Source organism: Peromyscus maniculatus, chromosome 8 (genome assembly GCF_049852395.1).
Source record: "Peromyscus maniculatus bairdii isolate BWxNUB_F1_BW_parent chromosome 8, HU_Pman_BW_mat_3.1, whole genome shotgun sequence".
NCBI lineage: Eukaryota > Metazoa > Chordata > Mammalia > Rodentia > Cricetidae > Peromyscus > Peromyscus maniculatus.
In genome coordinates, this window is record NC_134859.1 from 53279250 (window position 1) to 53304003 (window position 24754).

Consider the following 24754-nt stretch of genomic DNA (forward strand, 5'->3'; position numbering starts at 1 on the left):
ACGCCAAGGAGGAACGCTTAGGACCAAACAGTTGGCCTCTGACCTCAAAGCTGATCCAGGGTCTCACTGAAACACTCCAGTGAAGGGGGAAAAAAATAATGCTGTTTTCCTGTCCCGCTCGGCATGCCTCCCTGAAAGACAGGCATCAAGGTAACAGGCCATCATGTCTCAGCTATTTCAGGATGACTGGGCCGTGGAGCACAGCCTCTGCAAAGCTATTCTTAACTTGCTTGTCTGGAGGCAGACAGTAATAGCTCCACTTCTGTCAGATGCCTAGACTATGCAGAGAGCGAGCCTGGGCTCCGAGCCAGCCATTCTGTTTCCTCTTAGTGTTGGGAGTAGCGTTATCTGGGTCCAGTGTGTAGCTGACAACTTTCCCATGAATTTCTAAGGGCACACAGACTGTCCTGTGATGGGGTGTAGCACAGGTAAGCTCATCCTGGCATGGGTTTGGTTTTGGGTTTTCAACAAAATGGTCAAAATCTGGAGCTGGGAGCCGACACTACATCCGGGGAAAGAAGGTGGTGTGTGTGTGTGTGTGTGTGTGTGTGTGTGTGTGTGTGTGTTTAACACAGAATTTCATTAGCCTAGGCTAGGCTATCTGGCCAGCAAGCCCCTGGGATCTGCTTGTCTCTGCCTCCCCCGTGCTGGGGGCACAAGTGTGAGCCACCATGCCTGACTTGTAGACATGCTTTCCGGTGTTTGAACTCAGGTCCTCCCACTTGCAAGGTGAGCGCTTTACTACTGAGCTTTCTCCTCAGCTGTAGGCAAGAGGGTTTGGTCTTGTTTCGTTTTGTCCCCCCTATGGTTCTTGAGCCTCAAGGCTGGAGTGTTGGGGTCTCAAAGACTCGTCTCAGCTTCCAAGAACATTCCAAAGCTCTGCCATTTAAAGGGCATAAGGGATCAAGCTCTGACGACTGCAAGGGGAAAATCAGAGGGCATGACTTGTTTTGGAGTTTTTATTAGGACAGCTTTCATTTTATTATCTTTCTTTGCACGGCTTCCAGACCGTTCTAGAATGTTCTCTACAGCTAGTTTTTCACCTTGTCAGTTCAATTCAAAATTCCAAGCATTTGTAGATCATATACTGATAAATGAAGTAGATACTGACCAAGGTCTTTGGGCTCCCACGCAAGGATTGGAACTAGATCTTGTCACTCACAAGCTCTGTTAGTCAGTTCACAAGGGCAGAGCCAAAGGTGGTAACACTGCCCCAGAGCTAGGGAGTGCTAGGTGTTTGTGATATGAGTGAGTGATGGAGGCGTCTAAAGAGGGTGACATCAGATCCTATGGCTGAATTATGTTCCCTCAACAAGATTTGTTCATATTCTAGTGTCTGCTGTCTCTGAATGTGGCGATCTTTGGAAATAGGGTCCTTACAGATGAACCCAAGCTAAGATGGGGATCATTTGGGATTAGTGACCAGCACTCTAATGCAAAAAGAGAAGTTTGGACACCAACATGGATACATGGTGAATGTCAAGTAACAACAGAAAGAGTAAGGGGGTGTATCTTCAAGTGGGGGCGTTGCCAGTTACAGCTAGAACCAGCGAAAGCTGGAGAAAGCAAGGGAAGAGTCTCTCTAGGGCAGTGGTTCTCAACCTTCCTAAGGCTGCAAGCCTTTAATACAATGCCTCATGTTGTGGTGACCCCTAATCATAAAATTATTTCGTTACTACTTTATAACTATAATTTTGCTACTGTTATGACTTGTAATGTAAATATCTGATGGTAATCCCAGAGGGGTTGTGACCCACAGGTTGAGAACCACTGCTCTAAAGCCTTCAGAGAAAGCCTGGCTTGCTACAACCTTGATTTTTTACACTTCTGACCTCTAGAAGTATAAGAGGCTTGAGACACCTGGATTATGGTGCTTTTTTATTGCAGCCCTGGAAAACTAGTATTGATGGCAGGCTTTTGAGTTATCAGAAAATACTCTATTTGGACAGCCACGATGAGCAAACGCAACATCTTTTGAAAGCATATGGAGTGTTTGGGGCATAAATTAATGTTTTCACTTGACTAAAAGGCAGGAGGTGGGAAAGGAAGAGGTGAATGAACTATGAGGTTGGAGATACAAACCCAGACCTTTAATGCCAGGCTAAGGACTGAAGCCCTAACTGTGCTTCAGATACACACTTCCGTTTTTTTCAGGGGTCAGATATGGCCATCCCTGTATGACTCTGATTTCCCTTTTGTCCTTTTGCCTGGTTTGGCCCGAGGACGAGTGACTCAAAGGTAGATGAAGCAGGGCCTAATTTATCATTGCATCCTTAGCACGAAGTATGGTGTAGGTAACATGTTGTACTATTCAAAGACTTTAGCTGTGCATAAGGGAATCATCATTTTGCTCAAGGAGCCAAGAAATTCACTGGCTTACCAAACAGGAGCACAGAATGAGAGGGTCTCTTCATTCCCTGGAGTTGCTGTAATAAATGATCACACACGTGTGTGGCTTCAAACAACAGAAATGCATTCTGTTCTAGGGGCTAGAGGTGACCTTTTTTTTTTTTTTTTTTTTTTCTGACTTGATTACCTCTGCAGTGAATCTAAGACAAAAAGAAAGTCACATTCACAGGTATCAGGGCCTGTGGGAGAACCCTAAATAAAGGCATAGATGGTTTCAGTGACTCAAGCGGCACCATCCAGAGTTCCCGGATGCTCAGATGGGCTTCCTGGCTGGTGGCACTAGAGACCCACAAACATAAGCACACGGCAATGGCCCCTGGGAGGCAAGACAGAGAAGAGGCAGTAGACAGGTTTTGTGTTTCATGTTGATGGAGGCCAAGGGGATATACATTAGGGAGAGAAGAGCCAGACATGGTTGTCAAGTGCTGCCATTTTGATGCTGTTTTATCTTTTTTCAGAGATTGAGTGTTGGAAGCTTGGTCTTCAGTGGTGACATTGGGAAATGGGTCCCCTAGGAAGCCTAGATGAGTAGGTGATCCTTAGGTCAACTGGGGCCTGTCTCAGGAGAGATTGTGGGGCCCACTCTCTCTTTTCTTCCTGCTTCAAAATATGATTCTGTCTCCCACAATGTGCCCTACCACTGCCCCTGGGGGCTTAGCCAGAGGCTGGGCCATGTTATTTAAACTTTTATACATTTTTTCTTTATAAAGTTAACCTGCCTTGGGTGTTTTGTTACTGTAACACAAAACGGACGAAGAGGAAATTAGTGGTATTTGGGATGAAGGGTGGAGATAGGATAGGGGTGGCCCCAAGGGAGCAGTGCTGTTGTGGGCCCTGGACACCTTGTTACCTGGTCGGGATAGGTGGACCAGGAGCAGAGGGAGCAGGAGCAGGAGGCCAAGGAGATCAGCAGAAAGCTAGAGATACCCAGGGGAAAGACAGGAAAGCTGGAAAAGGTGAATTCAGAGGAAGAGTTTTGTAAGGCAGATAGGGTTGTACTGAGGTGGGGATGGGTTCTATGAGGATGATACATTTTTATTTTTATTTATTTTTTTGTCCATTTAGTGTGTGTGTGTACAGGTGCATGTGTGTGCTGCGGTATGCATGTAGAGGTCAGAAGGCAACCTGTGGGAGTCTTTCCACCACGTGTGTGCCAGGGATTGAACTCAGGTCGTCAGGCTTGGCGGCAAGTGCCTTTCCCCACTGTGCTGGTCCCGATGCTATATCTTTAAAGCATGTGCCCCACATGGGTTCACCATGAAAAGCAACCAGAGCAGTATGGAAGGCTGTTGGAAACACAGGAGACGGAGAAACTGAGGGATCAGGTTTTTCAAGCAGGAAGTTAGGACAGCAGGGTATGTGGCCCATACCTTTAATCCCAGCACTCAAGAGCGGAGGTAGATGGATTTCTACCAGTTAAGGGCAACCAGGGCCATTTGGTGAGGCCAGCAGAAGGAAGAGGAGGAAGAAGGGCAAGAGGAAGAACAAGAAGTTGTATTGTTATAAGGTCCTGTGTAGGGCAACAGTCCAGTTACTATTGCCCAAATCACCCCACAACTTAATGGGTCAGCGACCTTGTTTTCTCCATTTTTTTTAGAACTCCAAAGAAAGACAAGGACGCTTTATTGGAAATTTCTGTAAAGTTCTCAGAAATCTCACGATGCTCTGGCGTTGTACACATAATCCTATCATATTCCTTCCCATCAGACTTTCCTCTAATCCACAGCACGTTGCTTCTCCTAGGGGTTCATTTTGTGCTTTCTGTGATGTTTCTCTTTTGACCTAGTGGCCCGTAAGCTTTTAGACAATACAGTAACCACAGAGCCACAGAGCCTTACACTTGACAAGCCATAGAATACCTTGTTATTGGATCAACAACAAAAATAAAAACCTCTAGGGCTCAAAATGACAGCAATTTCACCCAAACTTGCAGTGTGTCCATTAGAAATCGGGGGGAGGGCTCAGCTTTAGAGTGCTGCTTAGAGTCACTCAGTGGTATTCAGCTGGTAGGCTGGGGTGGTCTGAAGGATCCAAGATGACTTCTTTCACACAGTTGGCTTCTTGGAAGAAATATTTTGGGGGCTAAGCTGAGTTGAATCCCCTTCCTCGCTACATAATTTCAGGCCCTTGGGCCCTATCTAGCAATATAAGACTCTTTTTCTTTTTACTTTCTTTTTTTTTTTTTTTTTTGGTGTGGGGAGGTTTCAAGACAGGGTTTCTCTGTGTAGCAGCCCTGGCTGTCCTGGAACTCACTTTATACACTGGGAGCATTGTAAATAATTGGGAGAATCTTTGACTTACTGTGAGCAGTCCCTGGAAATGGACAGAGTGACAGATAGAAGGTAAACTGTAGGGGGAGAATTCATAAAACTTATCAACCGTGTAGAGTCTTTTATTTGTGGACTATTTTTTGAGTCTTTGCTACGTTGGGTAGTATTATAAGCATTGATGGCACAGCGGTAAATCTAACAGACAAAAACCGTGACCTCCAAGGAGCTCTAAGGCAAGTCAGTTGGAAAGTGAAAGATAAGCTGAGCTTCCTGGCTGAACCCGGCAGCATGGTGGCAGCACGGTGGTGCCGTTATCAGGACGGGGCATCCAGCAGGCCAACTAGAATGCAAGTGTGATTGTATAGCTAAGGAACTAAGTGTTCAAGTCTCCTGGCACTGGGCTGAAAGCAAAAACCACAGGACTGGCGCCCTCCGACTCCGAGCTGTTGAGGAAATCCAAGACTTTTTATTGCAAACCACAAGCAGGGCCTGTGAGATTGGAGAGAACGAAGGGCAGCTTTAACAGCCTCAAAGATTTCCTGCCTTCCATGGGCAGGAAAGGCATGTGGAATCATGGGAATCCCACTCCAGCAACCAGGAGGGGGGCTGTCTACGGCTGGAATTCACTCTCTGCTTCACTCACTCTGGCACTGTAACCTGAGAGCCTCTCCCTAGATCCCTCATCTTCAAGAAACTGAAATTTATAACTTTAGAAAACTATCTGGTGGCATTTTCAATCTTAGTTTTATTGCAGAATAGATTTAAATAGCTACAAATAAATTATTGACCTTAAAAAATCAAAATCGTGTGTGTGTGTGTGTGTGTGTGTGTGTGTGTAAAATACATTTTTGTGAAAAAAAAATAATTCAGTGTATATAATTTGCATTTATATGTGAGTAGGAAAAGGTATAGGAGGGTACTATGGCAGTCAGGGTAGATAACATTATGACCCAGGAATAAGGCTCTTCTAAGCTGAGCATGGTGTCTGTCTTAGGGTTTCTGTTGCTGTGATAAAACACCATAACCAAAAGCAACTTGGAGAAGAAAGGGCTTCTTTCATCTTATACTTCCAGTTAACAGTCCATTACCGAGAGAAATCAGGCCAGGAACTCAAGCAGAGGAGGAAGGATAGTGGAGGGACGGGATGGAGATGAGGGGTAGATGGGGACAGAGACTGAAGCAAAGCCAATGCTGCTTTCTAGTTTGCTCCTCATGGCTTATTCAGCTTGCTTTCTTATAGCACCCAGGACCACCAGGCCAAGGGTGGCACTGCCCACAATGAGTGGGGCCTCTCACATCAATCATCAATCAAGAAAATGCACCATGCCCAGTGGTAGTGGTGCACACCTTTAATCCCAGCACTCAGAAGGCAGAGGGAGTGGATCTCTCTGAGTCCGAGGCCAGCCTGGTCTACAGAGAGAGTTCCAGGACAGCCAGGAATACGCAGAGAAACCCTGCCTCACAAAACTAAACCAGAAAAAGCAAAACAAAACAACTATAACCAACCCCACCCCCACAAAAAAGAAAGAAAGAAAGAAAGAAAGAAAGAAAGAAAGAAAGAAAGAAAGAAGGAAGGAAGGAAGGAAGGAAGGAAGGAAGGAAGGAAGGAAGGAAGGAAAGAAGGAAGGAAAGAAGGAAGGAAAGAAGGAAGGAAAGAAAGAGAAAACGCACCACAAGCTTAACAATAGGACAATTTGGTGGGGACATTTTCTCAATTAAGGCTCTCTCTTCCAAAATGATTTTAGCTTGTGTCAAGTTGACATAAAACTAGCCAGCACTATTGACCCCTTGTCAACTTGACACACAAAGACATCACTATTCTACTAGATCCCTTCCTTTCTTATTTGTCTCCTAGATGGCATGCACAATATAAAACGTTCCCGCTTTTAAAAGTCCCACAGTCTTTATAAATGCAAACTCTTTTTAAAACATTCAAAGTTTAAGCCTCTCTAAAATATCCATAGTCTCTCTAAAATTCCAAAGTCTGATTAACTGTGGGCTCCTATAAGATTAATAATTAATAATAATAATAATAATGATAAGTTAAATACTTTCTTAATCCAAGAAGGGAGAACCAGGACACAGTCATAATCGAATCAAAGCAAAACCAAAGGTCAACAATATAAAAAGCTCAGTTCTTGACATCTGGGACCCACTCGTCCTCTGGGCTTCAAAGGTCCCAGGCAGGTAGCTCCACTTCTCAGACCTGCTGTAGTAGTTTGAATGTAATTGACCCCCATAATCTCATAGGGAGTGGCCCTATTTGGAAGTGTGGCTTTGTTGGAGTGGGTATGTCCTTATTGGAGGAAGTGTGTCACTGTGGGGGTGGGTTTTGAGGTTTCCTACGCTCAGGATACTGCCCAGTGTCTCAGTCAACTTCCTGTTGCCTGCAAGATGTAAAACTCTCAGCTACTACCCCAGCACCACATCTGCCTGCATACCACCATGCTCCCCGCCATGATGATAATGGACTGAAGCTCTGAAACTGTAAGCAAGCCATTACCTGTTTTCTTTATAAGAGTTGCCGTGGTCATGGTGTCGCTTCACAGCAATAGAAACCCTAACTAAGACACCTGCCATTTACAATACACACAGCTTGTCTCCTAGGCTCAGGCTGGGTCTACTCCATGGCTACTGCTGTCCTTAGTGGTTGTCCCATGGTGATAGCATCTCCAAAATGTTGTACTGTGGTCTTTGCAATTGGACTGTACCTTCATCAATAGCCTCTCCTGGGCTCTCTTTAGGGACTCTGTCCCTACCACATGGTGCAAAGCCTTAACTTCTCTCCATGACCCCTTGAATCCTGGGGCTTTGATTGCAATTGAGGCTGCAACTTCACCAATGGCCTCTCCCAGCCTTTCTTCAAAGACTCTCACCCCGACACACCTCTCCAAGCTGCCTCTGCTGTCTTTGACCCATTCATGCCTTCAAAACAAGTATGGACTGCGTGACTCATACTGCCAAGTTCCGCTGCTATCAGGAGATATAATCTTGGTCCCTTCTGGAACACAGTTTCGATGTGCTGACCCTGAGAAAACATTTCCCAGAAGATTTTGCTTCACTGATGCTGGTCTCTTCTTAATCACAGCTGACTCTTCCACCTCAACTGACCAGGATCAACTGTCCCAGCAAAGCAAAGTTTGATTTTAGTAGTTCTTAATTCAAAATACCACGTAACAGCCCTGATAGTTTTTGATGGATTCTCAAACTCTCCTTTGAAATTCCACAAGACAAGTCTCCATTGTCTGCATTTCTCTCAATATTCTTATTTTCCAAGCACCAACAGAACAGCCCACTGAACTCTGAGCACTCAATGGCTTTTCCAGCCCAAAGTTCAAATGCTACTACAGTCCTCCCAAAAACACATAGTGATTTCTGTCACTGAAACACCCCACTTCTGGTACAGATTCTGTCTTAGTTAGGATTTCTATTGCTTTGATAAAACACCATGATAAAAAAAAAAAAAAAAAAAAAACTTTGAGGAGAAAAGAGTTTATTCCAGCTTGTAACTTTCATATCACAGTCCACCATCAAATGAGGTCAGGACAGGAAGGGATGCAGGGGCCACAATGAGGTACTACTGGCTTGTTCTTCATTTGCTCAGCCTGCTTTCTCATAGCACCCAGGACCACCAGCCCAGGGGTGGCGCTGCTCACAGTGAGCTGGGCCCCCCACATCATCAATCATCAATCAAGAGAATGCACCACAGGTTTAACAACAGTTAATACAATCTAGTGGGGGAATTTTCTCAATTGAGATTCCTCCTTCCAAAATTACCCTCGTTTCTGTCAAATTGACATAAAACTATCCAGAGCAGTAACACATACCCGCAGTCCCAGCACTCAGGAGGCTGAGGCAAAGGATCAGGAGCTCCGGGCCTATCTGGGTTATTTTGCAAATTCCAGACCAGCCTAGGCTATGTGCTGAGACACTGTCTCAAAAAGCAAAGGGCTAGCCAGATTGCTTGTCAGGCAAGCCTGGTGAGATCCTCAGAACCTATAAAAAGGTGGAAGGAGAGAACTGACTCCACAAAGTTGTCCTCTGACCTCCATACATGTGACATGAAGCACCTACACACACACACACACACATACATACATACATACATACATACATACATACATACATACATACACAATAATAGCAATAAGTAAACATTTTAAAACACAAATCAAATACTTGTGACCTTAAAAATCTTAATGTATGAGAGATGATTAATAGGGCTTGCTGCTCTTTCAGAAGACCCAGGTTCAGTTCCAAGTGCCTCACAACCGCCTCTAGCTTCCTATCCAGAGGATCTGACACCCTCCTCTGACTTCTGTGGGTACCACATGCAGGGCACATACACATAGACACAGAAATAAAACTAAAACCTAACTTTTTTTTAAAGCCTCAGGCCAAATATAGTGATATGTTTCTTTAATCCCAGCACTCAGGAGGCAGAGGCAAACAAATCTACACAAGTTTTAGGCCAGCTTTGTCTATCTAGCGAGTTCCAGGCCAGCCGGGGCTATAAAGTGAGACTGTCTCAAAAAACAAAAACAAAAGCCTCAATGGATACCACAGCAAAAATTACCATACACACACACACACACACACACACACACACACACACACACACACACACACACACCTATTTGAACCATTTGTACACCAAGAGTGGTGATAAAGGCCTGTAATCCCAGTGCTGAGAAGACAGAGGCAGGTGGATCTCTGAGTTCGAGGCCAGCCTGGTCTACATAGGAAGGTCCAGGCCAGCCGGGTCTACATAGTGAGACTCTGTCTACAAAGATCTCTCAACCATTTGTCAGGAGCCGAGGGGCTGAGGCAGATTTTTTTTTTTTTTTTTTTTTTACTTCCCACTTTATAGACGTCTTTATTACGTGACTGACTCCTGAAAAACAAGAAAAGGAAATTTAAATTTTTACTTCCTTTTTAGTAATCTGGTTTTTGGACTCCAAGTTGCTATTTAGCTGAGGATGGCCTTGAACTTCTGATCTTTCTGCCTCTCCCCACCTAGCGCTGGGGTGACAGGCCTGTGCCACCACACCTGGTTTATACAGTTCTGGGGATCAAACCTAGGGCCGAGAGCACACCAGGCAAGCATGCTACCAACTCAACTGGTCCCCAGTCCCCCTTTAAACACACGTTTCTGGAGATATCCAAAGATGTGTAAGAAATAATTTCATGATGTCTCTGTTACCTCCTTCTCTTAATTAGGGTTTCTGTTGCTTCGATGAAACACCATAACCAAAAAGGAGGAAAGGGCTTATTTGGGTTGTACTTCCATATCACTGTTCATCATTGAAGAAAGTCCAGACAGGAACTCAAACAGAGGAGGAACCTGGAGGCAGAAGCTGATGCAGAGGCCATGGAGGGGTGCTGCTTACTAGCTTGCTCCTCATGGCTTGCTCAGCCTGCTTTCTTATGGAACCCAGGACCACCAACCCAGGGATAACACCACTCATAATTGGCTGGGCCTTTGCCCATTCATCAATCACTAAGAAAATGCCCTACAGGCTTGCCTACGGTCCTATCTTATGGAGGCATGTTCTTAATTGAGGTTCCCTCCTCTTAGATAACTTTAGCTTGTGTCAAGTTGGCATGAAATTATTCAGCACACCCCTATTTCACCAATTCTTTTTGGTTTTTCTTTTTTCCTGCTGGAATTGAACCCAGGGAATTGTACATTCTAGGCAAGCTTGTTACCACTAATTTATATGACCAGCCACCAATCACCAATTCTTTCTTTCTTTTTTTGATACCTTGGATAGCTTAGAGCTTTCTACAGGCTGGCATTGAATTTAGAAATCTGTCTGCCTCTGTCTTCCATCTGCTGGTATTAAAGACACATCCCACAATACCCAGCATTTTAGGGAATATTTTTGGGTCAGATGTGATGGTACAGTGGTGCATGCCTTTAATTTCAGCACTTAGGAGGCAAAGACAGACAGATCTCTGTAAGTTCAAGGCCAGCCTGATCTACATAGCAAATTCCAGACTGTAGTAAGACTCCTTCTCAAAACATAACAGTGCTGGGCAGTGGTGGCACATGCCTTTAATCCCAGCACTTGGGAGGCAGAGGCAGGCAGATCTTTGTGAGTTCTAGGTCAGCCTGGTCTACAGAGCGAGATCCAGGAAAGGCACAAAGCTACACAGAGAAACCCTGTCTCAAAAAACCAAAAAAATAAAAAATAATAATAAATAACAGCAATGAAGGTTTTTTTTTTATCATTACGAGTTTGTGCACTTAAATACATTTAATGTCTCACTTTATTGCCATCATCATAATTATGGTACTAAATTTGCTCCCATTTATGGCCAACATCTCCTCAGATAACTTTCTCAACCCCTTTGTCATAGCTTAGTCATATTTCATTTTCTCTCTCCTTGTTTTCTTTTATAATAAAACATTCCAAACTTATTTTGCATGTTTTCTTCACTCAGATGTGAATTCAGGTTCTTCTTTAAGAGCCCTGGTTTCACCAGTGGGAAGCTGAAGTTTATAGCCACCAGGGGTATACACAACCCTGGGGATACCCACCATTTTAGGGCTCTTCGGTAAACAGAGCTGGGGATTTATTTATTTATTTATTTATTTATTTATTTATTTATTTATTTATTTTTGAAATTTATTGCATTGGTGTTTTACCTTCATGAGGGTGTCCAGTATCCTGGGACTGGAATTACAGACAGTTGTGAGCTGCCATGTGGGTACTGGGAATTGAACCCAGGTACTCCAGAAGAGCAGCCAGTGCTCTTCATCGATGATCCATCTCTCCAGTTTGGGACTTTATTTTTAATAACAAAATGTTATTTATTGTCACCTCATATGAAAAAAATTATAGTTCAAATTCAGTGCTATGAAGTATTAACCTCATCTGTCTTGAATAGATACCTGTTTCTCCTGTGCTGAATAATTAACTAGAATTACTCATTTGCTTTATCCCACAATATATACACAAGAGCTTCAGAACAATGCTGCCACCATTAATATGATCGCTCAAAATGGGTCATGATTTCTTGTGCCTTCCTTCCAGTTTGCTTTTCTTTTTAGTCTTTTTGTTTCCTTCTTTTTCAGATAAGTTTATTTGTTTGTTTGTTTGTTATCATTAGGATATATTCTACTAAGACCATAACTCTAGGCTAATGTCACTTAAAGCAGGATACAGTCTAGAATACTTAAACAGTATGATGTTACTAAAAGGATAGACACAGAGGCCTAGTGGCTGCCTCAGGCCTATAATCCCAGCACATGGGTGGCTGAAGCAAGAGGCTCATGAATTCAAGACAAGGCTGGTTTACAAAGGAGAAACAGTCTCAAAAAAGAAAGAAAGAAAGAATGAAGGAAAGAAAGAAAGAAGGAAGGAAGGAAGGAAAGAAAGGAAGGAAGGAAGGAAGAAAGGAAGGGAGAGAGAGGGAGGGAGGAAGGGAGGGAGAGAGAGAGAAAGAAAGAAAGAAAGAAAGAAAGAAAGAAAGGAAGGAAGGAAGGAAGGAAGGAAGGAAGGAAGGAAGAAAGAAAGAAAGAAAGAAAGAAAGAAAGAAAGAAAGAAAGAAAGAAAGAAAGAAAGAAAGAAAGAAAGAAAGAAAAAGAATTCACTTGGAGCTGACGAGATGGCTCAGTGGATTAAGGCACTTGCCACCTAATAGGTTTTCTGTATCCCTGCAATAGGTTTCTTCACCCATGCAGTAAGCCAGATCAACCCAAACTGGAAAAACAGAATAACAGCTTTTTTTGAGCAAAGCAACTCCCGGGTAGGTTCTCCAGTCCCAGAGATCGAGATGGTCAGAGAAGCCACAGACAGGGACTAAAGCAGGGAGATTACATAGGCTGGAATCGAGAGGTGATGGATGACATGTCCATCACAAGCTGGGTTTGTGCCCAAGAGTGGTCAAAAGCTGACTGCTTTAGTTGGGGGCTTTAGTGGCTGGCAACTTCTGGGGAGGAGCTGCCATACCTGCTAAGAATGCTAAACTGGGCTTTTTGGTGCCTTCCCTTTGTCTCGGAGATTCTCGGCGTGGGTGGGGTTTGGAGAGAGGCACGGGCCTTCCAGACCACAGAGGAGAGAGCTGGAGGTTCCAACCAAACACCGGGTCTGCATTAGACCCCTGGGCCTCACACACTGAAAGGAGAGAACTGATTTTTCCAAACTGTTATCTGACTTCCACATGTATCTACTCTTGTACCCGCATACGTATGTGTGTACAATAAATAATGTGATTTTTAATTTTTTTGAGACAGGGTCTCACTACGTAGCCTTGGCTGTCCTGGAATCCACTTTGTAGATCAGGCTGGTCAAGAACTCGTAAAGATCTGTGTGCCTCTGCCTCCCAAGTGCTGAGATTTAAGGCATGTGCCACTATACTTGGCACAATAAAGAATGCAATTTTTAAAAATATGTGTGTCTGTGTGGGGTATGAGAGCGCCGGTGCCTGCAGAGACTGCAGGTGTCAGATCCCCTGGAACTTGAATAATAGCTGATTGTGAGCTGTCAGGAATTGAGCTCAAGTTCTCTAGAACAGCAGTATGAGCTCTTGAAGATGGCTGAACTACCTCTCCAGAACCCAATAAATGTAAATTTTAAGTTAAAAAAAAAGTCCCTTGAAATATTTTTTTTTCTCATTGTGGTTAGATATCAACTTGAATAAAAAAGTTAACTTCTTTTTTTTTTTTTAATTTGCTTTAGATTTTTAAGAATGACCTGTCTTAGCTTTCATAGGCTTTATCTAGGCTGCTGGGGGGAAATGTTGTTAACAGTCTTACCCCACTGTGGACTACAATAATGACTACTGTGGCCAATATACACTCACGTATGCATTAGTGGCATGAACTATGGTGGTAACCAATGACTTTCTGATTCGATTCAAGGCCCAGTCCACAGGCTGAAATACATGCCTGGCCAAGAACTCATGGGTGGGGAGCTCATAGTCTTAGTGGTAAACCTACTACTATTATTCTGCTAAATGGGCATGGTATCAAATTGCCTTCTAAATTCACTCTTTATACCCACAGATGGGTTTGCCTCTCAGACCTCATCAACGAAGTTTCTTTGTGCAGTGAACAATTGTTAATGCAGAAACTTACAACTGATTAAAGTGTGGAGAATAAGTGTCAGTGGTGTGCTTAGCCATTAATAGCACATCTGTATCACACACACCCCACAAGGCTCAGGAGCCATCGGAGAAGACGGAGCAGATAGACTATAAGAGCCAGAAGTCGGGGAGGACCAGAGCTAAACAGTGCCCTCTGGGCATGGTAGGAACACTACACTCCTAGCACAAGATCAAGTCAGCCAAAGTTCTAGCATGGAGGGAAGAGGGGTTCAGTAGCCTCCACCCCAATGGAGGAGCACAGCTTCTATGTCTCTCCATCCTAGGCCTTCTCTCTTCCTGTACTTGTCCTATAAAAATGGATAGTTTTCCTTTTGCAAGCACACATACCACACACCTTTCATAAATTCTATGTATACCTTTTGCTACTTGCTTCTTTTCGTAGGTTGGGACTCTGAAACAGAAATTCCTTTGGAATTTTGCCACCGGCGTTCTTATTTTGGGTCTGTGGTGGTTTGAAAGAAAATGGCTCCCATAGGTTTACAGGGAGTGGCAGAACTAGGAGGTATGGCCTTGCTGGAGTAGGTGTGGCCTTGCTGGAGTAGGTGTGGCCTTGCTGGAGTAGGTGTGGCCTTGCTGGAGGAGGTGTGGCCTTGCTGGAGTAGGTGTGGCCTTGCCGGAGGAGGTGTGGCCTTGCTGGAGGAGGTGTGGCTCTGGGGATGGGCTTTGAAGTCTCAGATGCTCAAGCCACACCCCGTGTGACATGCTCTTCCTGCTGCCTGAGATCAAGATGCAGGAATGGATCTTGTTCATTCTCCAGCACCATGTCTGCCTTGCTTTCCACCATGATGACAACGGACTAAACCTCTGAACTGTAGGCCAGCCCCAATTAAATGTTTTCCTTTCCAAGAATTGCTTCGGTCATGGTGTCTGTTCACAGCAATAGAAACCCTAAGGAAGACAGGTCTCTCCCTGACCCATGCCTTTTAAGAGGCCTGCACTGTTAGATGCAAGCAATGCATTCACAAAGAGCCTCCTCCGGTTGCTTCGGTAATTGCAGTCGCCCTGTCACAGGGAGATGCCTCTCTCCTAACTCGTGCTTTTCAGCCTGCATGCAGGGCAGCATTTCTCATCTCCTGCCCTTAGGCTCGGAAACGGTGGAGGCTGTGTCTATTGCCACGAATGTGTGTGTGTGGTTTGTGCTGCTGCCAACAACGGAGATAGACACAGATTGCAGTTTCAGGAAGATTTGAACAAGGAAGGTGTTCAAGGAAGAGCAGAGACAAGCAAACCACCACGCCAAATCCTTCCGCTTGGCACAAAGGCACAAGGAGGCCAGATCTAACCTTTATGTTTTACTATGTAGACCAGGCTGGCCTAGAACTCATAGAGATCCTGCTTCTGCTTCCCAAGCCCTGGTACTGAAAGCATTGGCAGGCATACACAGCCAAAGTTCAGCCTGGGCCGTCATTCCTCCAGAGCTATCTACCTTGGGTTTTGCTGTAGTTGGCTGTTTTGAGACAAGCGCTCTCATGGGACCAGGGGATCACCCATCAGGCTAAGCAGCTTGCCCGTCAGCCATAGGGATCTACTTCCTCCACTTCCCCAGCACTGAGATTACAAGTGTATACACACAAGTGTGTGCTGCCACACCCAGCCTTTGACGTAGTTGCTGGGGAGCGAACTCAGCAGGTCCCCGGGTTTTCATGGTAAGCTCTTCAGATGAGCTGTCTTTTCAGCCCTTTCAGTAGATTCTTACAGAATAAAATATAATTCCCTACTAATGCGGAGTCAGCCTGCTTCCCCACTTTCCTGCTAAGAGTATATTGCAAAACTTTTGGAGTTTAGCCCATCTGATAGCTTAGAGATAGTATCTGTGTAGTTTTTTCTTTTACCTTCCCCCCCCCCCAGACAGGATTTCTCTGTGTAGGCCAGTCTGTCCTGGAACTAGCTTTATAGACCAGGCTGACCTCGAACTCTGCCTACCTCTGCCCCTGCTGGGTGGGGTTAAAGGCCTCTTCCACCACCACCCAGCTCTTTTACTATTCTTTTTTTATTTTAATTAATTTATTTTTGTTTTGTATGCATTGGTGTTTTGTGTACATGTATGTCTGTGTGAGGGTGACAGATCCCCTGGAACTGTAGTTACAGACAGTAATGAGCTGCCATGTGGGTACTGGGAGTTGAACCTAGGTCCTCTGGAAGAGCGGCCAGAGCTCTTAACCACTGAGCCATCTCTCCAGTCCCATCTTCTACTATTCTCACGATGAGAGAAAACGAGCATTTTGGGTGGGATTACAGCCCAGGACCACCTGCCCAGGGAATGACAGCCCATAATGAGCTGGGATTTCCTACATCAATTAACAATCCAGACGGCCCCTCACAGACATGTCCATAAACCAACCCGATAAAGACAATCATCCAGAAAAACTGACACTCTTTTTCAGGTCAGTTAATGCTAACAAGGAAGGAGCTGGGGAAGAAGGGGAGATAAGATATCGTAGATATAAAATAAGAGACCCGCATTTCCCACACATCTCAGTAGTATCGTGAACTACAATTTTTGACTCTGCTGGATGATAACCTAGTTTGAACATCTCAAAATCAAAAATCTGAAATCCTAAATGCTCCAAAATCTGAAACTTTGGGAAGTAAGAACGTGATGCCACGGGAGGAAAATTCCACACATGACCTCATGTACGTCTGGTTGCGGTCAAAATGCAGGCACATGAAAAATATTGAATATAATTACCTTTGGGCTATGTGAATAAGGCATACATGAAACATAAATGAATTTCATGCATACACTTGGATCTCATCATGTGTATGCAAATATTCGAAGATCAAAAAAATTGAGATCCAAAACACTGCAGGCTCTAAGCATTTCCCAGAAGAGATAACCCAAGCTACACTCCAATGGTTAAAATGTGTCCTGTCACCCCAATTTACATGTTGAAATCCTAACTCTGATTTGATAACGTTAGGAGGTAGGACAGTCCTCTGCCTGTACCCACCCTCCCCAAATCAGTGCTGGTCTGGCACACAGATTTCCTGATTACGCTTCTTTGACAGTTTTAACTGAGGAATTCAGCTAATTTTGGGTGGAATCCCTGGAAGTCCAAGTTCCCATTTCAAACTAGGCAATGCAGCCACATTTTCCAATGAGTAACTCCCTCAAATATAACTCCTGCCAAACAATCCCATGGGTATCGGAGAGAAGTGTGCCATCATACGTGGTAAATAGGAAGCCCACTGCCTGGGGCTCGCCTCTTCTGTCTGAGCTGGGGTATTTTGAAAGCTTGACCTCATTTGCAAACATGTGTCTGCACATACCTTTGGTCAGATGCAACTTTTCCGTTCCCGATTTAGCCCTTCATTTTCCTCCCCCTGAAATGAAAGATGTGACTTTGAAGAGATAGACTTTTAATAGATACTTATTCCAGGTATGTTCTGGGGGAGCTTCCCTGTCTCTAAGCTAACTTCCTGTTGACTCAGGATGAGCCAGGCTGGGGAGACAGAGCAGGAAAGTACCGGAATGATAAGGGCTGCCATTGGCAAGAGGTTACTTGTGTGGTAGACAGGGTACAGTGGTTTCCTCACGATTGCACTGTGACCTGGACCTAGTGAACTTAGTGATCTGCCTGAGGCCATGAGCTATCCTCAGGGTTTCTTCAGACAATCCCAGGCTGCCTGTCCTGTAAGTGCCTCCCCTTAACCCCTGTACCAGAACTTCTCTGCATCTTACCTGTTTTTACAGCACTAGCCATGAACCTTTCCCTCTCTGGGTGGGACCTGGAAAAAGTTTTAGGCATTTCACAACTGGCAGGCGCTGAGGGAAAGAGGAGACTTTCTGTGGTTTTTATATAGATGCTTTGGAAAAAGTGTGGGCAGCCCTTTATGTAAATCTCCCACAGACTTCTAGATCTGGCTGCCATCATTGAGACACCCTGTGTCCACTCAGCCTGGATTAGACGTAAGTTCTGTCCCTGAGTTCTTTCCTACAGTCCTTAACAGCCTGCTGAAACACGTAATCATTTTCTAGGGACTTGGAGACACGCTGTATTTATTTTTCCAGTGTAGCTCAGTGTTCTATATATAGGAGATGTCCCATCAAAGCCGATGATGATGGCTCACAGAGAACTGTTGGATGGACAGTGGACAGGAGACTTAGGACTGAGTCCCAGCTCTTCCCTGCTTTGCTTGTGACCTTGGGACATTGCCCTTTCCATACTTCATTATTGATGTGATAACTAGGAAGCATCTATGGCTTCCTCTGTGTGAAGAAGTCTGGGTTCTGTGAGTCTGACTTGTTTATCTGAAGGGCGGGCTTGGGCTCTGGAGCCCCTTGAGGAAGTCTCTTTTTGGAGAGCATTTCTATAATGTCTCCAGTCTGCCAGCCAGCCAGCTCTCACAAAGCAGGGATGGAAAATGGTGTGAGTGGGCTCACAACCATGAGCGCTTTCATCGGGAGGAAATTAGGAAATTTCCTCTCTCAGGGTCACGTAAGAACAGAACAAGCACCACTGTTTGCTAGTGTGCACACAACTGCAGAGCTGTGCGACTCTGGGGAGCTGGGGCTTTGCTTCCCAGTGACACAGCTCAGAGTGTTTTAGTTATTTTCTCATTTCTCTGACAAAACACTTCACGAGAGCAACTGAAGGGAAGAGGGGTCCATTTTAGCTCACAGTTTTGTCACTGTCCATCACGGCATGTCAGTGACAAGAGCCTGAGGCAGCTTGTCACATTGCATCTGTAGTTAGGAGAGAGACGGAGGCTGGTGTTCAGCTTGCTTTGTCCTTTGTATTCCAGGACCCCAGCCTGTTGAATAGTGCTGCCCATATTTAGTATCTGCCTTACCACCTCAGTTCATCAAATCCACGAACTCCCTCACAGATAACTCCCTGAGGTCAGGGGATAATCCATATTAATCATCACACAGACCAAGAGCTCCAAAGAGGCAGGAAACAAAGAGGAGTCTCTCAGACTTCTGGACCCGGCTATTCTTGGGGTGGCTCTCCATCTGCCTGTGACCTTCCGAGAAGAAAATGAACTAACTTGATGAGAAGAGTCAGGCTTGTATTGGAATCTCCAGAATCAGAAGCCAATAGAACCCTACATATGGCTCCAGGCAGTTCATTTCAGTAACAGAAGGTTGATGGATGCAAAGCATGACTTAGGCCTTCCTTCAAGACGGGACAGCCCCTGCCCTAAAAATGCTTATATTTTAATTTAGGGAAAATAAGAATAAACAACAACAACAAATTTGAAGTTCAATAGGAATCCAAAGACATTCTGGCTGTTCCAGGAAGTCTCAGAGGTGGACTTGGAGTTGCAGCTTGAGGGGGTAGGAAGGACTTGGCTTGGTGAATTTGTGGAGGAAAAATCTTCTAATGGGAAATAGGATGAGCAAAGGGGACACGATGGCAGAAAGTAAAGAGGATGAGGAGACCAGGGAAAGGGGATTACCGGAGGAAATCACCGTGTCAAAGGGCAGGAGATACGGTTTTGAGACCTGGACTTGAGAAGTAAGAGGCAGGAATCCTCCAGATTATGGAGGACCGTGAAGAACAAAGCGAGGGATCTGTTTCCTCAGGGTCCTTATTTCCTTGCAGTCTTATGTTTTTAGTTTTAATGTGTGTGTGTGTGTGTGTGTGTGTGTGTGTGTGTGTGTGTGTGTGTGTGTGTGTGTGTTTGAGAGAGAGTGTTTCTCTGTGTAGTCCTGGCTGTCCTGGAACTCACTCTGTAGATAAGACTGGGCTCAAACTCAGAGATCTACCTGCCTCTTCCTTCCAAGTGCTGGGATTAAAGGCATGTACCGCCACCGCCCAGCAATTTAGAAATTTTTTATTTTATTACTTTGTGTGCATGAGTGTTCTGCCTGAATATACGTATGTTCCTCACTCATTTGCCTGGTGCCTACCGGGGTTAGAAGAAAGCATCAGAACCCCTAGGATTGGAGTTACAGACAGTTGTGAGCTGTATGGGTGCTAGAAATCAAACTTGGGTCCCCTTCAAGAACAACAAGCTCTCTTAACCTAGTAGCGACACCCCAGCCCCTCCCCCTAAGTTCAGCCCTCCAAGTAGAAGTGGTTAGCCACAGAAGATTAATTTGCAATTTTAAGTTATAAGGAATTTCCAATATATGCAAAAATTGAGAGATTGATGTTCCTATCATTCAGTCCCAACAGTTCATCACCAAACTCTTTGCTATACCGTCTGTGATATTCTGAAGCAAACCCCAGACACTATAGTCCCAGAGCTTCTGGCACGCCATACATATGCTGTCACTGAGCTACACCCCCAGTCTAGGCATTACAGTCTTAAATATGTAAATATTGCTGTGTATGCCACTAAAAGAAAAAGATTATTTTTGTAGAGTTAAAAATGCCGTCACTACACCTTTAAAAACAATGCATTCATTTTCAATAGCTAATCAGCGTTTGACTTTCTAATATCATACATGTTATTTCCAATTGGCTTCATGAATAGTTTGGTGGTCTGAACTGGGGTGTCCAAAAACGTCTAGCATTGCAATTAGTTGCCCTTGATAATGAGCACTTCCAGGAACTTCTAGAATCATTCCACTCACATCTTCTTTATGTGGTGTGCTTTCGTTAGCCCAGCTCTATCATTTCCATTTTCTGGTATTACTTTTGCTCGTGCCTTGATTCTTTGCAGCCTCCCATCCTTAGCCGAGAACATCCTGCTCCCCTTTCGGGCTCAGCTGCAATACCTCCTCCTCAGAGCTGAAAGGGACCTCGTCATCCATCCATCTTGTGCCCATCTATTTACTCTCTCCTTCATCCTGCCCCCTTCTATCCAGCAAATCTTTATTAGGAATCTACCATTTGTCAAATATTGAGCTAGTTCTTAGGGATGCAATCTGGCTTTGCCTGACATGAACCAACAGTCCAGCACTGTGCCTGGTGGCCAGGTGTAGCCATTTTAGTACTTAAAATGTGGCCACTCAAAATGAACACATGCTATATATCTACTATACCTCCACTACAAACATTGAGTTTTGGACACTTCACATGATAGGTGCAACATTCTATTAATGTTTTAAAAAATAACCTTTTACATTTGTTTTTTTATTTGTATGTGTATATGTGTTTTATCTACATATATGCTTGTCTGTGCCTGGCACCCTCAGAGGCCAGAAGAGAACATCAGCTCCTCTGAGGCTGGAGTTACAGATGTCTGCTACCATGTGGGTGTGGAGAATCAATCACACCTGGGTCCTCTGGAAGAGCAGCAAGTGCCCCTAACTACTGAGCCATCTCTCCAGTCCCCTATTAATGTTTTTTGTTTGTTTGTTTTGGTTTTTCGAGACAGGGTTTCTCTGTGTAGTTTTGTGCCTTTCCTGGATCTCTCTCTGTAGACCAGGCTGGCCTTGAACTCACAGAGATCCTCCTGGCTCTGCCTCCGGAGTACTGGGATTAAAGGCGTACACCACCACCACCCGGAGGAATATTTTTTTTTTAAATAGACTTTATTATAAAAAACTTGCAAGCTAAATAACATCACAAACGAATTAACCACACCCAAAGTCTGTACATCTCAATGGACTTCTATACACTTAAAAATAGCCATCCTGAAGCTGTGGAATGTCACAATGGACTTTGCACTTTCACTATTGAAAATATTTTTATGTACTTATCCACCAGCGAAAAATCCATGACTGCATTAGAGCTGAAAAAACAATGAATGATTTTTAGTTGGTTTTACATTGAAATGTTATAGTCTTGATGTATTTGTACTTGATAATGTGATTAAAGTGAGTACAAATGATGTGGCTTTTCTTTTTTAGACAGAGCTACTAAAACTTTTAATTATCTCTGTGGCTCTCACTGGTGGCTCACCTTCTACCTCTGCTGAGCTGGCCTTGTGACAGGCTACAGGGATGTACACGGATGGAGGAAAGTAAGCTATTGGGATTCACCATGAGCATGTTTATAAAAGTGTAGGGCACAGGGCAGGACTGTTTTTAGTTCATGAGGCCATGAGAAGGAAGAAGGGAACCAATCTAAAATGTGTCGTGCATTGTGCTGGACACTATAAATACCCTCATGTGTGATGATAGGCATTTTAATATCTTCACACTTTGCTTGGCACTTTAAATATCTCATGTAATCCTTGCAACAGCAATCTCCTCAATCTGACCTTGCCTCTCTGGCCTGCTGGCTCCTCCTGCATCTAAATCCATCGTCTCTTAGCTGCATGGTTTGCTGCAGCAGCCATTCAGAACTCCCGCTCCCAGCCTGTCTTTCATCTTCTACCTATGGCCGGATGATCCCGATAAAACATGAACTTGATTGTGTTGCTCCTCAAATTAAAATTCTCTGACGGTTCCCTCTTGTCTTCTCCCATCTTATTCCACTTGGCAGGGCATAAGTAAGATTCGGCCCCTGCCTCCCTCCCTCCTGGGTGTTCTATCCCCCACCTTTTCTGAAAGGATGACCCCTTTCTTCATCTGGTTAACATTTACTCTTCAGTTTTTATCTTCAATATTACTTCCTCTAAATTCCTTCCCGGGGCTCTTTCTCTGCCACTCTTCTGGGTTCAGTGTCTTTATTATTTGTCCTGGGATTCTGATGTGCTTCTGTGATGTAGTACGGTGATGGTTCATAGTCTTCATCAACTTGGTGGGATCCAGCACCTAGATCAGTAACATACACTTCTAGATGTTTCTGGGAGGTCATTTCCAGAGAAGATTGACATGTGGGTAAACCCAAGGGAAAATACCCACCTTGGGATGGATGGAATAGTTCAACAAGTGAGCGGCCCCAATGGGACATAGATGGGGGAATGGGATAGTCAGTATGTATATTCTCTATTCTTCCTAATCGATATTATCTACTCTTGCTGCATCATCTGTGGACACCAGGCTGTGCTTCTTCAGCCTCTTAGTGTGGACTCGCGCCAGTGACTCTCCAGAGCTTCAGATGGCACTGCATCAGTGGTCCTCTGAAGCTTCCTTTTGCTGGATTCTCTCAGTCTCCAGAATAAAGATGGCTGTCATTGGACTAGTCAGTCTCTAATAGTGTCAGATAATAAAATAAATTGCTCCCTTTATAATTATATCAGTTCTGTTCTTCTAAAGAACCCTACGTGTTGTGGAATAGTTATTTAACTATGCAAAGATGTGTTGCATTTGCTCAACTATGTAAAGATGTGTTGCATTTGTTTAATTATGTAAAGATGTGTTAGCTGTTTTACCTTGCCTGCCTAAGGTACCAGACTGGTCTAATAAAAAGCAGAATGGCCAATAGCAAGGGAGGAGGTATAGTCAGAACTTCCAGTCAAGGAAAGTAAGTAGGAGGAAGAATTTAGGTGCAGAAAGCAAAAGAAAGAAAAGGAAATGACAGGGAGATGCCAGGGGCCAGCCAGCCAGACACAGAGGAAGCAGCAAAGTAGGACATAGAGAATGAAAGAAAGGTAAAAAGCCCCGGGGCAAAATGTAGATGAAGAGAAACAGGTTAAATTAAGTGGGCCAAGTGAAAGTCTCTGTGTCTTGATTTGGGAGCTGATTGGTGGCCCAGAGTAAATTCCAACTACACCTAAGTAATGAACATACTATATTGTATGCTTGCAACCATTTCAGATCAGAGGCCTTTATGGGAACCTACTTTTAAAAGCTATAAATCTCCCGGGGGGTGGAGGGAGAGGGAGTGCACACAGTAAAATCTGCACATAATTTCAGAACCCTTAAAACCCTGTAGGTTTCCCTGTATGTATTCACAATAAAAAACAAACGTCTTCTATTACCACTTGCCATTTTTTTTCATATTTCCTACTAGGTTACGATCTCCTTGAGGTCAGGGACCATGTTTGTGTTATTACTGACATCTCCTCAGTACTTGGCACAGGCCCTAGGCACAAAAGATAGTCCATGAACATTTGTCATGGGTATAGCTTGCTGTTTTAAGGTCAAGGATGACCAAGTCTGCTTTTTCTTTCTTTTTTATTTTTGAGTATTGGGATTGACCCAGGGTTTCATGATCCTAAGCACATTCTGAGGTCCATTCCCAGCCCCAGGTTTCATAAATCAAGTAAGATATGACTTAACCAGATTCTACAAGATTGATGGGAATTGTTAAATTAGTAAGTTTCAGGAACTTGTTCTTGTGGGTTTTCTCAGAACCCTAGAGCTTAAGGAACCTAAGGAGATTCTGGAAGTTTCTTTCTTTCTTTGTTCATTGGAGTTGTCATGGCTCTTTCTGTTTTAAAATCCTCTTTGAACACTCACTGACCCTTTTACCTGGGTTAGGTAGTATTGGCTTTGGTAGACTGAGAAATGAATAGTAGTGTGTATCTCACGTTCTGTTTCCACAAATTATGTTCATAGGATGGACTTGTCTATACTTCTTGCAGACTCTTCCCTAAACTTTCTACTACTTCACTGCTGTAACAGAAACGATTCCTCTCAAAGACACCTTTCTCATATCTCTGGGATGATTTGCTATGAATCCTCTGCCCTCCCCCAGCAAGTAACCAAGGGCCTGAAAACTTAAATTAATGCCTATGAAGGCTGGGGTGTAGCTCAGTGGAAGAAGAGTGCTGTGGAACAATCTTTGTGCACTGTAAATATGTACTCCTCTCACTGTTAATAAAAAGCTGACTGACCAATGGCCAGGCAGGATTTGGGGGGCAGAGAGAATGCTGGGAAGAAGGAGAGCAGAGTCAGAGGAGTCACCAATCAGAGGAAAAGGAAGCAAGACATACAAGAGAGGTAAAAGCCACCAGCCTCGGGGAGGCACATAGATTAATAGAAATGGGTTAATTTAAGTTGTTTAAGAGCAAGTTAGTAATGAGCATGAGCAATCGGCCGAGCATTTATAATTAATATTAAGTCTCCCGGTGGATATTTGGGAGCGGCTGCTGGAACACAGAGAAACACTGCATACAGAAGAGGTCCTCAATTTGATCTCAACACCGAAAGGAAAACAACAGCAAAACAAACTGCAATAATGACCAGACAAATAAATTCAATGAGTAAATCAGGTCACCGGTAGGAGACAGCG

The 24754-nt window shown here is 44.2% G+C and overlaps 1 protein-coding gene across 1 annotated transcript in view; it reads left to right on the plus strand.

Annotated features, from left to right (window-relative positions):
- The first annotated feature begins 410 nt into the window (after window positions 1–410).
- Window positions 411–24754, plus strand: part of Myh10 (myosin heavy chain 10) — a 164877-nt gene continuing 140533 nt past the window's right edge. The window contains exon 1 of the mRNA XM_042282237.2: window positions 411–428. The gene's annotated coding sequence lies outside the window, so the exon portion shown is untranslated. The remainder of the gene's footprint in view (window positions 429–24754) is intronic.